The sequence below is a fragment of the Sciurus carolinensis genome, chromosome 12 (genome assembly GCF_902686445.1).
Source record: "Sciurus carolinensis chromosome 12, mSciCar1.2, whole genome shotgun sequence".
In the NCBI taxonomy this organism is placed as follows: Eukaryota; Metazoa; Chordata; class Mammalia; order Rodentia; family Sciuridae; genus Sciurus; species Sciurus carolinensis.
This window is the reverse complement of record NC_062224.1, coordinates 13031592-13045570: the sequence shown is the minus strand read 5'-3', so window position 1 is coordinate 13045570 and position 13979 is coordinate 13031592. Positions and strand designations below refer to the sequence as shown.

The 13979-nt window shown below is 39.9% G+C and overlaps 1 non-coding gene and 1 pseudogene across 1 annotated transcript; both read left to right on the top strand.

Annotated features, from left to right (window-relative positions):
• Positions 1 to 8847: 8847 nt before the first annotated feature.
• LOC124962367 (40S ribosomal protein S15a-like) lies at positions 8848 to 9240 on the top strand (annotated as a pseudogene).
• A 2618-nt stretch (positions 9241 to 11858) lies between these two features.
• Trnav-cac (transfer RNA valine (anticodon CAC)) lies at positions 11859 to 11932 on the top strand. The gene has a single exon. It is a non-coding gene; the product is annotated as a tRNA-Val (tRNA).
• The last annotated feature ends 2047 nt before the right edge of the window (positions 11933 to 13979 follow it).

Sequence of the window (13979 nt, the reverse complement as noted above, 5' to 3'; positions counted from 1 at the left end):
CTATCTCCCCAGCCCCTTAGATGTACTTTTAACAGCTGTCACAGCCCATCTTTAGTGTTCAAGTGAGCAGTTTGAGGTTCATTCACAATCTGTGTCTGAATATTAGAAATTGTTATACTTGCTATGTTAAAAATATCAGATTTACCAGGCACAGTGGTACAAGCCTGTACTCCCAGTGACTAGGGAGACTGAGGCAGGTGAATTGCAAGTTTGAGGCCAGTCTCAGCAACTTAGCAAGATCCTGACTCAAAATAAAAAGTAAAAAGATCTGGGGATGTAACTCAGGGGTAAAGCGCCCCTGGGTTTAATCCACAGTACTGAAAAAAGAAAGAAAAAGAAAAAAAAAATCACATTCACTTACAAGGGATTTTTAAAAGTACCAAAACATTTTCTAAATTAAAATAGAAACAGAGAAAAATCTAAATATGATAAATAGAACTTACTAAAAGTAAGGAAATGTTACATAAAATGATGAAGCAATAGGTTTCTCACTAAAATTCATGACTTAAATAAGAATGCCCACTCTTGTCACTATCATTAAATATTTTTGGGGAGAATTCTGGCTAAACAATAAGACAAGAAAAGGAAATAAATGGCATATATCTTGAAATTAAGGAACAGCTGTTCTCATCTACAGATAAGATGATACTCTATTGGTAGAGAAACAGCTATAATTTATTAAAGATTTGTGACAATGTTTGAAATCTTATTTACTAGTTCTTGCTGTATCCCAGGAGAGATTTATTTCACAAAGAGATATTAGATGCTATCTAACCATCTCTTCCTCTAAAATATACAAGAACCTTTCAGCTTGGTAAAAACAAGAACCAAGGCAAGAGGGTATTAGGCTCGTGTACTTTCCTTACTATTAACTATTCATTACAATGCTATTTTGATTGTGCTTCTCTGTTTCCTTCAAATCCGTTCAATGTGGACATTGGCATTATTCCACCACTCTACAGACCTATACTGCATCTTATAATCACCCTTGTTGGCTTTTCTTCTTGTATCTTGGACTTCTGAAGTCCAAGTTCTCTAGAATTCTCCAGTCAGTCATTCTGGTTTCCTCCTCATGGGCATTATTGCTTGGAACTACACCATCGGAAATTAAATGTCTTTGCTTCCCAGCTTCCTCATGACATCTTTGCTACCTAATTTTGATGGCCTTTGTGTGAGTGTTTGCAATATTCCTTTCTAAAACTAAATGTATGTGTTTGACAGCCTCTAGACTCTCCATGATTATAAGAAATTCTTAGAATATACATTATGGAAGTTCTTAAATAATAGATGGCTACATATTCCCTAAGTTCCTGATACTTTATCTTCACCCAGTTTTTTCTTCTCAGTTAGAATTACATAAAGCAAAGTTCTCAAAGTGTAGTTCTGTAGACTGGCAGCCTCATCGGCATTACCTGGGAACTCATTAGAAGTGCAAAATTCTCTGGTCTAACAAATATCAGACCTAGGAAACCAGAGACCCTGGGAATGGAGACTATTCATGAGTGTTTTAACAAGCTCTCTTGATGATTCTGACGCACGCTGAAGTCTGAGAATTAAACTTCAAAGGGTAAGTGTAGAGGATTGCACTATTTAGTTCATTAAACATTTTTAATAATGAAATTTCTGAAAGATATTCTTCACCCAGAATGGATTAGCCTCTATATTCTGCACTTCAAGTTAAGAACATGGTTTTTATCTTTTAGCCAAATATTCTCTGGCTGCTCCTATTCTTAGGGTGGTAAGTGTTCATGCACATGCAAATCTTCTAGACTTGCTGTCATTATGCCTTCTCCTGTCCTGACAAGCCTGATTCTTCGAATTGGACTTTCCCTCTCAATACTATATTCTAATTTTAAGTGTTTATCAGTTCATCTTCATGCAGCTGTTTCTGCATTCTTCACCCACGGAACCAGCCATGATTGAAAAAGAGGAGGAGGGAAGATATCTTGCTTTAAAATATGTTTGAAACCAGCTAGATTAAGAAATTGGCATACATGTCTATCTAGGAAGGCTTCGGATTGGCCTAAAGATGGGACAGGATATCCAGAGTGACACTTGCCTGGTCATCACCATCATTGTCAATCGGAAGGTACTCGTATCAATGGTATTAACTAGACATGATCTTTATTAAGACCTACAGCATTACATAGAAAACGTCACAAGAAAATTGGGTAATACCAGCTCCATTCTTGACTCTCTGCTTCCCACTCCATTGTCCAAAGAACTAAGTAACTTCAATTTATCCCAATAAACATTAACAGAAGAATAAGTTCCAATCCTGTGATTTGCCTTTGCTCTCCACCAGGTGGGATTGGATCAGTCCCCTTCTTTTCTTATAAACTTCCTTTACACCAATGTCACAGTGCTTAACAGGTTATGTGTGTGAATGTCTCATTTCTTCAAAAGTATAAGGTCCTCATATCTCACAGTGGTGGCCTGGAGTGAAGAAATGTGTGAATGAACAGGAGCAAGTATTGCAAGACAGGAATCAACTAAATCATGGTGGCTGATGGGGTTTGGATGTATGTATTCATCTATTAATTTTTCAGGAGTTTTGATTGTCCCACATTGTTTGGGTTTTCTCTATTTGAAATAACTGACTGCAAGGAAGGCAGTTTTAAAGAAGTGTACTTAATGAGATCATGAAATTGCTGTAAACATTTCACTGTATGCAGAATGAAGAGGCATTGGAAATGCTACATATTCTAGTCTTTTCATTCTTTCAATCCATATTCTTCATTTTACACTTTTGGGTTAGTCTTACTCTCTTTCGCATGCCTGCTCAATCCTGACTCGCTCTCTTTGAGAACTGCTGCCCAGCCATGCACACATTGGACTCCTATAGCCACAGTACATCTGTGACCAAGGCCCCGACACAGCAGACTGTGTCAGGAATGGAAATTCAGTTCGTTGGTTGCGTATGGTCAGTCACTTGTTCACTGAGATGTGAACTGAGAAGAAGGCTGAGAGTCATGGGCAGAGTCATTTAATGCTGGTTCATTAAATCGACAGCCTATACCTTCCTGCAAAGTCCTCCAAACCCCCTTGGCCCATGAGTTGTGCCCAAGCCTTCAGTCCTTCCTTGGATTCTGTGATGTACTTCCATAAAGGTGCTCTTTCTCTCTCCTTGGAGTGGATTTCTGTCAAATCCAACTGAGCATTCCTTGAGACACTCTTTGAGATGGTTTACTTAATCTTTGAGATGGTTACTCTGAAAAATTAAACCATATACCTCTCCCCTTACACTCTTAATCTCACATCTCAGTTACCTTTCAAGCCATGCTTCTCAACCAAGACTACAATTTAAAATTACCTGAGAATGTTTTAAAACCTGCTGATGCCACAAGCCACATAGACTGAGTCTGAAACTCCAGGTGCACAGCCTTGACATAAAAGTGATGCTAATGTTGCCCAGGGAATTCTAGAAAGTAGCCATGTAGCAATAACCTCATATTCTCCAGATGTACCTAGTGTATGGAACATCTTCTTCTCACCGTAAACCTTTCCTACCAACATTTTCAACTTTAAGAAACATAATTATGTGTCAGTGTAAGTTCATCAATCAAAATATATATGCCATTCATGGGGGAGGCTGAGCACATGTGAAGGCAAGAAATATATGGGAAGTCTCTGTACCTTCTGCTCAAGTTTTCTATGCACCTAAGGTTGCTCTAAAAAAATAGTATATTTTTAAATATTTTTATTAGTTGATTAGCCTTTATTATTTATTTGTATGCAGTGCTGAAAATCAAACCCAGTGCCTCAATGCTAGGCAAGCGCTATACAACTGAACCACAATCCCAACCCCAAATGGTCTATTTTTTAAAAACCTCACTAGTCTCCCATAACTTGTTTCAGTTCCTGCTTATTTTCTCTGCTTTGCTTTTGAGTACAACTTTTAAATATTGTGTTCTAATACCTTCACAATATCTCCACTTAGATGCCAATTACCACAGCCAGAAGAGAACTCTTGGTTCCACCTCTTCCTCATCAACTGGAACCAGATTCTACTCATCTTCAGCTCAGTAACTACCAACATCCCAACATCAAACGTTTGAGTGGGACTTCATTCTTCTATTTTCCTTACACCACTCCTCACAAGCATCAATGAAGCAAGTTCTGTGGGCTCTACTTTTAAAACAGAGACTAAAAGTGACCTCTGCTTACCTTCTCCCCTGCTGTGGCCACTGTCGCCTTGCTAGACAAGTATAGTAACCTGAGTGCTTTACTCCTTTGCCCTCGACCTTCTGGTAGCTTCTCACCAATGCAGAATAAAACCCCAAACTGGGGCTGGGATATAGCTCAGTTGGTAGAGTGCTTGCTTTGCAAGCATAAGGCCCTGGGTTCAATCCCCAGCACCACAAAAAAAAAAAAAAAAAAAAAAAAAAAAAAAACCAAACCTCTGACCCGGCTGACAAATCCTTAAATGATCCAGCCTCTACCTCCTTTTCCAGGCTGCATCTCTTACCTGTGTCCCAGTCTCATCCAGTCACACCACTCTGCTTGCTGTTCCTGGGACATCAATGCACTCCTGGCTCAGGGAAGCTCTTGCCCCAAAGAGTGACCTGGTTTGCTCCCTCATTTCCTCCAGGTCTCCACCCAATGTCATTCCCTCAGAGGGGCTTTTCCAGACTTCTCCTCCTAAAAGGGTATTCTTTCCATCCCTTTCCCCAGCAAGCTTTATTTACCTGCATTACTTTTCTTTGTAACACTTACCACGGTGAAATATTACACTATTTTTTTTTTTGCTTATTTGTTTATTTTCTGTCTGCCTTACCCCAGCTGAAGTGCCTTAATAACAGCGAGGATTTTGTCTATATTGTTCTCACTAGAATGATGGTGCTTATTATGTGCCTGGCACATAGTAGGCACTCAATAAACAGTAGAGATCACAGGGCACCAGAGAGTTCAGTGGAAAATGAGGAATCCCTGTACAAGCAGACCTGTAACCAATGTGGGGAAAGGTGGGTCATGAGAGAGACAGAGGTTTTCTGTTTTTTGTTTTTTGGTTTTTTTTAAAGAGACACTTAGAGGGGACAGTTAGAAATTTGTCCTGTCTCCACCCCATGAAAATAACATAGGCTCGACAGAACTCAATCTCTTCATCTATCAAGCAAAAAAACAGAACATTTCACAGAGGGTTGGGGAGTGAAAAATTGAAGTTACTCAACCAAAACATTTTCAATTTCTCAGAAAAAATGAATACCTCATCTGGCCAGGCTGATGATCAGATATTTGGATTCCATGAATTGAACCACCTTCTAATGTCACTTCTGGGTTCTTCAAACTTTCTGACAGGAGGTTGGCCCCCCTGTTCTATGTAACTCTTCAGGTGTCATATGATAAAAGCTTATCTGTTATGAGACCATCCTCTGACCTCACTACCTAGAAAGTCTCTATTTTGCTTATTTTATTTTATAAAGCTCTGACATTAGACATGGAAAAACCAAAGGGGAAACTGAGTTTTTATGGGGGATCAAAGTTGCTCAGAATAGCCAAGTTGTTGCATTACCCACCTCCCTTGTCCTACCTGCTCAGGGGACGTAGCTACTCAGTTCTGTTCCTGGAGACCCATCTGTTCTTAAGGGGAGGAAGGTCCAGAGTCAAAAAGAACCCACCGTGCTCTCAAAATCAAGAATTTACCTCAGCAGGCCAATGGCATCCGATACCTTGGATTCACAGCTAAGCCTCTGGCTGTCCTATCCACCGACACTGAAGATTTCAGTCATATCTTTTGCAACCCACAGTGCAATTGTGGACTCTAGAGTCACATATGACATTTCACCATAAAGTAGAAACCATTAAAGCTGATTTCCACTTACTCATGTCTCCCCACACTAGAGTTCCTGAAGTTTCTTCGTGCGATCATTTATTCAAAGGATACTTACCAAGTATCTATCATGTGCCAGATCCTACAACAGCACTGGGAATAAAAATGTGACTTAGAGACATATCATTTTTTGAAAGATACATGGAATCTAGTTGGAGGGATCAGATGTGTCTCCAGAGATCTACAATGAGGTCATACATTGGTAGATGCCATGAGAGTGATGGTACAGTAGCATGTTTGAGGATTCAACAGACCTGGGCACTTAGACATGACACCACTCCTAATGAATTTCATGAGTGTGGGCACTGGCAACCACCAGGAGACACAGAATCTTCATTTGTAAAATGGAAATTGTGATAGCACACCTTCCTTATGGGACTGATGTGAGAAGCCAGCAAGAGATCACACTGCTGGGCATGGTGCCTGCCACAAAGCAAGTGCTTTATCAAAGCTAGTGACTATTTTCAGCATTTATGAGATACAGATAAGGGAATAGCTCAGAGAAGAGCACCTTCAGACGAAGGATAAGGTGAGACCTTTTTCAGAGGTAGCATTTGAGCTGGATCTTAAGAGAGATTGAGTTGTGAGCTTGTGGATTCCACAGAAACAGGGAAAGAGGAGGTCATGTATGTTGAGGGAATCATGAAGAGTTGAATTTTGTTTTCTAGCAAAGAAAGCAAAAAGGAGGAAAATGAAGACCTAATGTTAAAAGGAGAAGCTAAGGAAGATTATGAAGAAACTTAAATATCAGGTTTAGGAATTTGGGTTTAATGTCAAAGTCATTATGGACATTCCTAAGACTCTTAAGTTTTGGAAAAAGAATGGGAGAATAGAGTATTCTTCAAGAAGATTAAACTGGAAGTAATGGGTAAGAATGAAGGAAAATAAGGAGGTTCATTTGAGTCATTGAAGCTGGTTTGAAAGCTAACAGACATCTGGACAAAGAGTGACCCAAACACAACTGTGCCTTCCTCTGGATACCCACAACCCACTCAGCTGGTACAGAGCCTCAGCGTCTTCATCAAGTAGCCACTGGTAATTGACCAGTGCTGGCTTGAGAAATAAACTTTGTTATTATCCATCCCTGATGGAGATCCTGACAGATGAGGTGAGGGAGAATTTGCTGACATTCATGCAGCACACACATGTTGTACTCAAATAGAAAGGGGGAACAGGAATCTGACAGGTTACCATAGCTACAAAATGACAGCAAAGTTAACTTTCAATTGTTAGGGACAGAGGATTCCGTTTATGATTCATAAATACCAACTGTTCTTGCCTAGTGTTTTATTGGTGGAGCAATTCACAAGTCCTCCTTGGGAACCAGACATTTGAGAGGAGGAGGGTTATTTGATTCATAGTGGATTTTGGTTTTCCACAGGACCCCGGCGCCCTGTCTGGTAAAATCTGGTGGAAATTACAAAGTGAGAAACTCAACTCAGTGCCACAATAACAGGATGCACCTGTACATTTCACAGAATTAGCAGCAGTATTCTCTCAACACAGTTTGAGAGAAAGAAACCTGTTTGTATAGTGCCAACCAGGGAGAACGTGACATGGTCTCACACGCCTGTCAACAATGGAGGTAGCAATCATGGCAACAATTGTCCAGCCATCCATCAGCCACACAGCAAATAAGAATCCAAGACCCACATGCTACAAATCCTCTTGCATTACTTGTCTTTATTTGCTCCTCTTTGGATCATCAACTTTACAGTTGCACTTGAAGTTAATAGGAGGCTTTTCTCTTCCTATAGCCCAAACCCACTGTTAGATTGTTAACTTTTTGAGAGCAAGAATCCTTTTTCATTTGTTTTTGCATCTCCCACACCCTGACTGAGAACCTTGTTCCCAGATCCTCAATCAGTGTTTATTGAATTGAATAATACTAAAGGATGCAACCAAGAGCACATGAACTATGAGAAAAGTAAATTATGGGGACATTTCTAAGAGATAAAGGACAGAAAGGCTTGGGACACAGGCTGGGAAAACACGCTTTTAATAAAACCTAACAAGAGCATCAAATATGTAAACAACAGGCTCTCTACAACCACCCATGTCATCTCTTCAAGAAAGCAAAGGGTTCTCTCCTCTTTCAGTTTTGGCTCTGAGACCACAGCTCAGCACGTGGCCCTTCTAGAGAAAGGAGAGTGAGCTGAGAGTACCGCTGCTAGCTTGTGCCAGTTGGGTAACACAGGGCAGCCTGACCAGGTCGAGGACCCTGGAGAAATGAGTGGTTCATTCCCTGTCAAAGTCCATTGCCTTTTCTTGTTAAGTAGATTCTGCGCATCCTCGGAGCGTGGACCAGGATTTAGTCCCTTGGAATTCTCCCCAGATCCTAGCATAATGCTTTGTTTAATTGCAGGTGTTCAGTCAATATTTGTTGATGGACTACTTAAGAGAATTGGAATTCTTTGATCTGAGTTTCAGCTTTTTCTTTCCTTGGATTCCCTGGTGAAGATGCTAGTTAACAATGAAACTGTCAAGGTGGCAGCAGTAATAAGGCAAGGGGAGAGACCCTGTGAGTCCCAGACTAAACAGGATCCCCTCTTATCCCTAGCTCCCAGGGAAAGCAAACTCTGGTATCCATCACCAAGGCAGAACCCACCGTTCTTCTCTTTCTTTCTTCCTTACCCTATCCTTTCCCTCCTGTTTTAATTTCTGCATTTAACCCTTCATGACCCACTTCTTTAATCTTCCTTTCATGGGGTAAGACATTTGGGGTAGGAGGCATTGCTGAAAAGACAAGCCATGAGGTTCAGTGAAGGGAAAGGAAAGAAAGTAATTGATTGCTCGGCACCTCCCTTTACCCTGTGGCTCCTTTCCATCCCCCTGCCCAATTTAGACTCCCATAAGCAGAAGGTGTTTCTGTGGCAAGTGAATTATTTAGTAGTGTGACATGGGGAAAGTTGGGGAAATCAAAATTTAGGGTAGTCTGGATATAAACTCCAGAAACAAGACTTCCTTCTTCAAGATCTATTCCACACCTTTGTCCGCCATCCTTCCGTACTGCCATAATGGTGCGTGTGAACATCCTGGCTGATGCCTCTCAAGAGCATCAGCAATGCCAACAAGACAGGCAAACACCAGGTCTTTATGAGGCCGTGCTCCAAAGTCATCCAGTTTCTAACTGTGATGATGAAGCATGCATGATTCAGTAGTAAATTTGAAATCATCGATGATCACAGAGCTGGAAAAATTGTCATGAACCTCACAGGCAGGTTAAACAAGTATGGAGTGATCAGCCCCAGATTTGACGTGCAGCTCAAATGCACGTCAAGTGGCAGAATAATCTGCTTCCCTCCCATCAGTTTGGTTTCATTGTATTGCCAACCTCAGCTGGCATCGTGGACCACGAAGAAGCAAGACAAAAAGATACAGGAGGAAAATTCCTGGGATTCTTTTTCTAGGGATGTAAAACATACATACAAATAAAATCCCTTGATGGGGTTGTGGGGGTGAACTTTTCCATAAAGTGAGGATGAGAGAAGAACTACGTGAACAACCAACTCTTATCCATAAATAGTATCACCTTTCTGCCACTCACGTCATGTCAGTCTCCTGTGCCTGGATTTAACCAATTCATTTGATTAATTCAGGTCAGTGAAACTTACTTCCAGCAAAGCTTACAACTTCCATTCTCTCCCTCTTGTCCCTGTGTCCAGGTATTAAAACTGCATTTTCTCTTTGGAGGATATTCTGGCAGCAAGTCTCCGAGTCATACAGATTTGCATCACCTCATCTGTCTGCTTTTATTTCTTGCCTGGAGCACATCTTAGCATCTTTGTCTCTCTATCTTCCCTGCATGATTCCTCTGCCCTATGTACCACACCAGCTCAGGCTAATTATGGCATCACCTGGATTATGTCTGACCCCTGTTCAGACATCTTTGGTGGATAAAACCCAAACTTATTCTATCCTTCCAGATCCACCCACCTCTGAATCAAACTGACATTTCTAGCTTTAGCTTCTGCTCTCTACCTAACTCTACTTCCGGTTGACTGTAGATCATGTTTGCTACCTCAGGATCCACCTACCAAGGCTACATCCATCCCTCAAGGACAGCACTTAGGTGTTTCCAAAGACATCAGTTCAGTAACTTTTCCCTTCTTAAAATTCTATTGCTTTTTTTATCATGATCCTTAGTACCATATTGAACTGTTACAAAGACACTCACCTCTAACCTGACATAAGTCAGTCTAGGTCAGAAATTTTGTATCTGATGTGATGAGTTGTTTCTTCTGGGAAATACCAAGCATTTCTGATAATTGAATTGAGCAATTTCCTGATAAACTGAGACTCACCTTGTGCTGTGGACCGTCTGTCCTGTGAGGGACTTAATTAGCTTTAACCAAAAATTTCTTTTATGAACGAATCTATCAATGTTATCTAGATACCGTTTCTTCTTAAAAAAAATCTCTACTAGGAAAGAAATATTTGAACTGATTTTATTGGAAATTGCTTCCTTCTAGCAGGTTTGAAATAAAACTTTGACTATGTGCTCACAAAATATTTGAAATTGCTGTAATATATGCTAGTTATAATTTTATGTGCATGTATCTTAACATATAGTATTGGACATCCCCGTGTTATTCACTGTGTTAGGTGAATTCACTGTGTTAGGTGTTATTCACTGTGTTAGTTCACAGATAGACTGGGCATAGGTCTGTCCTCCAGAAGGCAAACACTTTGGCACCTTTAGCCTAAGATCATGGGACTCTCAAAGTTCAAAGTGCCCATGACACTCTGAAACTTCTACAGACTTACTGGGTATGTGCTAATATGCATGTTTTTTTCAAAGGGAAGAAACCAAAGATTTCATCATATTCTCAAAGAGGTTCTAAATCCTCCCCCAAAAGATTAACTGCAATGAAAGAAAAAAATTAAATAGTGGATTACAAGACAGTATGTCAAGGGCTATGATAGCAAAGGGTTAGAAAAGGCCTGCTGGAAGAAGCAACAATCCAATGTCTTCCTGCTTCAATTGCAAACTTGTTGAGGACGGAAGTTCTGATACAAAGTCGGTCCTCCATGTCTGTGGACTCTGCACCCATGAATTGAACCAATCGTGGATCAAAAATATTTGAAAAAAATCTGGATTGAACATAGACTTGTGTGTGTGTGTGTGCACTTGCCATCATTCCCTAAACAATGCACCACAACACCTATTTACATAGCATTTACTATTTATTAGGTAGCATAAGTCATTTATAGATGACTTAAGGTGTGGGGAAGGATATGCATGTTACATGTAGATGCTATTTCATTTTACCTAAGGGACTTGAGCACCTGCAGATTTTGGTATCCACATGGGGTCCTGGAACCAAACCCCCATGGATACTGAGTGTTGACTGGACATGTAGCTTCAATATGAGATGATGTATGATACATGGCAAAATGGATCTGCTTTCTTTTCCTCCTTTATCTCCCTCTTATGTTTCTGCAGAGTGCAGTGGAACATCAACTAGAAAACCCAAGGCCAATAAACTACGAAGGAGTGTTCAGCTGCAGTGCAAACTGTAAAAGTCAACTGAATTATTTGTTTTGCAGTGGTCTGTCTCAGCTCCAGGAGTTAGTCCTCTTATTTTTTTTTTTCTGAAAAATTGTGGGACCCTTGTGATTGAAACAAATCTTTTCCTTAAGATTAATTTAGTATTCAATGATTACAATCAGTTTAATACTTAAGGATCTTTTTTCTACTATTTTACTAGTGGACCTGGTCTTCCTTGCCTACTTACTTGAACTTTAGCAACATCTTGGTTCAGATGTCAAGATATGTTGACAATAAGCCAAAAAGAATTGAACTATTTCACTAGATTTATTGTTTAAAACCAAGTAGTAGGGCCTCTGTGTTTTGAAAAAGTAAAAGTTTTTGTTTAGAAGCTCACAAAATGAATTTAAAAAGAGTGGACCAAAGCTATTATATTACTATGGTTGTTTTTAAGTGACTTGAGTTGCGTTGAACCATCACAAAGCATGCTTGCTATTCCACCAGGACATTGCTGATGCAAGAACATATGGAGTGGGCTGCGGATATAGCTCAGTTGGTAGAGTGCTTGCCTCACAAGCACAAGGCCCTGGGTTCAATCCCCAGCACTGCAAAAGAACACACGAAGTTTGATGTCCCTTGAGACCAACTGTATTAGTCAGGCAGATTGACATATAACAGAAAACCCAAAACCAATGTAGCTTAATGTGCAAAACAAGTTTAGAGCTGTCTCACATAACAGGAGGTATGTTCCTAGGTCTAGGTTGCTGTGATGTACTAAATATCACTTCCACTAATGTCTCTCGGCAAGAATTTCATCTCAAGACCACACTTAGCTATGGGACGCCAGGAAGTGAATCCTGTTCATGTGTTCAACAAGAGAGGAAGAACAATTTTGCTGGACTACTGGCAGCCTACATCGCACTCAATGATGTGTTGTGGTTGTTTATTTTTTTGGTCTCTGGTCCACGTTGTGTAACTTGACTTTCAATTTCATCATCTGCTTGTGAAATTACTGTTTAATGAATATCTGACATTTATAGCATGCAGTCATAGTTGACTTGGCTCTGTGGCTAAAGAAATTTCACATGGTTTTCCAGTTGATACTATCTTCATCAAGTAACAAGTCCTATTACTTCAAAGTGAAAATTTAAAGATCCAACATGTAATTTTTTAAAATTGAGAAATGTGTATTTCAAAGTAAATTGACTGATAATTTTCTTGAGCAGTATGCAAATTTTGTGTTTTTCTTTTTTCCTCTACATACCCTTGTAGGATAGGAAGTAAAGATTGTCTACTGTGGCTTCTGATTTGAGGTTCTAACTCAGCAAAATTACCCACAAAAATGAATTATTTAGTTCAAAAGATGCTGGAAATAACTATTTTCATTTTAATGGTTTGTATGTCATTTTTAAATAAAAATGTAAAACTGAAGATATTAAATCTAGTTTCCTATTTTATTATTTTGTTCTAATAAAGTAAAATGAACATTTATTATGAGGAGGAGGTATTTACAAAAGTTCTGGCAAAAAGCAAAAAAATCATGATTCATCTTGATTATTTTATATAGCAATGACTTAAGTTTTTGAAGTTAATTTTTGTTACCTACTTTAATTAAATTATAACTTACAAGGGCTGATTAATATTTCTTTGATCCTCAAAAACATTTTAAAATAAAAGCACTGAATTTAATTTTACTTAAACATAATAGAAGAAAAAGAAACTGGTTTTAAAACAATCTTAAAGGTATTTGTTATGGTTGGGATGTGAGGTGTCCCCCAAAAGCTCACATGTGAGACAATGCAGGAAGGTTCAGAGGAGAAATGATTGGATTGTAAAAGTCTGAACCCAATCATTGAATTAATCCCTGATGGGATGAATTGAAGTGGTAAGGTGTGGCTGGAGGAGGTGGGTATTGGGGTGTGGCTATGGGGTATATATTTTGTATCTGGAGAGTGGAGTCTCTCTCTGTTTCCTGATCACTGTGATATAAGCTGCTTCCCACCACCACCCTCTCCCGTCCTGATGTTCTCACCTCAAGCCCTGAGGAATGGAGCTGGCCTTCCATGTACTAAGACCTCTAAAACAGTGAGCCCTCAAATAAACTTCTCCTCCTCTATAATTGTGCTGGTCAGATCATTTAGTCACAGCAGCAAAAACAGCAGACTAAAACGGTATTAATGAAAGTATTAGATGAGCAATACTTTCCAATAAGAAATATTCATCTCTAAAACCTTCTAAAGTAAAAAAATATTTAAAACACATTAACAGCTGTTGGGCTCTATAGTGTGGTTGGCTTCTTCATTGCAATGAACATGTGTGCTAATTCTCTGAGCCTGTCTGGATTTTTAATTTTGGCCTCATTTTCCTTTCACTGCTTTCCTCTTGAATGGTGGTCACTAGCCTTTCTCCTCTGACAATTCAGAGGAATAAAGCCAGGAGACATCTGTGATATTCTGGTGGAGTAGCTCAGAGTAGGAGTCAACAGTCTGAAGAGGGTGAGGAGGCAGGTGTCTCCATGGGGAGATGGTCTAGGGTGTGCAGCCAGGCACCACGCAGAGCGAAGAGGGTAAGCCACAGGGAGTGGCCTCCCGGGTTGGTCAGAACCTGATGGGGGAGAGAGGAAGTCCACAGAGACGGGCTGGCCGAGCCAAGTGGGGT